Raw genomic sequence first — 1,377 nt, forward strand, 5'->3', positions numbered from 1 at the left:
CAAGTGGACGACTGGGTACAAGTTTGGAGAAAAATCCCAACAAACCTCAATCCAGCCAAAGGGAGAGAGAGGGAAAAGAGAAAAATGAAGAAAGAAAAACTCAGCAATCCTTCGATCATTTTTATCTACTAATATACTTTAGATATATAAGAAGAAACATAATATATAAATCAAATAGACTCAAAAGATGCAACCGCGTCCTGTATATGATAGTTAATGCCAACATTATTGGGTAACCTCTGTGATGGCTTTTACATTTACATTGTTTCATTTTGATCATTTCTTCAGTTACCTTACTGTTTTCTCTAGTCTCTTTGTAACTAAATAGAAATTTTCTTTTTGTAAGTAAATGTTTCCACTGAAGAAACAGCCATCTACTGATGAAAGCCAATTTTAAATCCAGCGAGCTTAATCTCTACCTAAAAGTTATGAGAAAGATATAATAACTATATTAATGTGATGACTAGCTGCGTGATTAAGCAGCAAACCATAAACTAAATTAGTAATTTTTTCTGAACACAATTCAATTATCAAGCACAGAAAACTTCCAATTACAAGTGAGAGTTTTTTTCTATACTTACAGACTCTGCAATTGAGATAAGTTTCCAATAAATGCTGGCAAGGTACCCGTGAAGAAATTTTGATCAATCTTCCTAAAATTCCAAAGAAGAAACAATAATTATCACCGGCTCTAGTTCTTGTATCATGAAAAGATAATGTGTAGTTAAAAAAGGTAAAAAGACGAAGTTAATTTTCAGAAAATAAAGGCCAAGCGGAGGTACTGAGTAATCCATACAAAAGGGTCAGATATTTCAAAGCCACAATATCTTCTGGAATAACTCCACGTTTGTCCAGAGCATAAACTCTCCTGGAAAAAGACAAACAAACAAACAAACGGTTACTATGCAATAAGTAATGGAGATGTTTCGAAAACCGAACCTGCAAATGTTATACTGAAAACTACAATGTTAGACGTACGTCTAGCATATTTATCAAACCAACAGATTCTAGCCTGCATTACAACGGAAGTAAATCCATTTCTTGATATGGATTGGGCGCTGAAGATAGTTGAGGAAATCTCAACGCGCTGGTTTGGTCTTGACTCTGGAGCAGAAGTAAAAATTCTTCGAGTTGGCGTTCAAGGAATCAATCCTAAGTTCCTAACGGCCGGTTTGGATAGAAAAATCTATCGATTAATCTATTTTTTATCTAATTATTATAATTTTTTAAAATTTTCATATAAAATATAATAAAAATTTAATTTTTTTAATTTCAAATCAATTTTTTAAATTTTAAAATAATAATAATATTATAAAATAATATTTTATTTAATTTTTAACTTTTATCTCAATTCATCTCATCTCATCTCAGACATTT

At 31.2% G+C, this 1,377-nt stretch overlaps 1 long non-coding RNA gene across 1 annotated transcript; it reads right to left on the minus strand.

The window, feature by feature from the left end:
- Positions 1-579: 579 nt before the first annotated feature.
- On the minus strand, positions 580-1,131 carry LOC118345399. Its single transcript, XR_004798936.1, has 3 exons — positions 979-1,131; positions 797-868; positions 580-653 (listed from the first exon to the last, which is right to left on the minus strand). It is a non-coding gene; the product is annotated as an uncharacterized LOC118345399 (long non-coding RNA).
- Positions 1,132-1,377: the final 246 nt, after the last annotated feature.

The sequence above is a fragment of the Juglans regia genome, unplaced genomic scaffold (genome assembly GCF_001411555.2).
Source record: "Juglans regia cultivar Chandler unplaced genomic scaffold, Walnut 2.0 Scaffold_25764, whole genome shotgun sequence".
In the NCBI taxonomy this organism is placed as follows: Eukaryota; Viridiplantae; Streptophyta; class Magnoliopsida; order Fagales; family Juglandaceae; genus Juglans; species Juglans regia.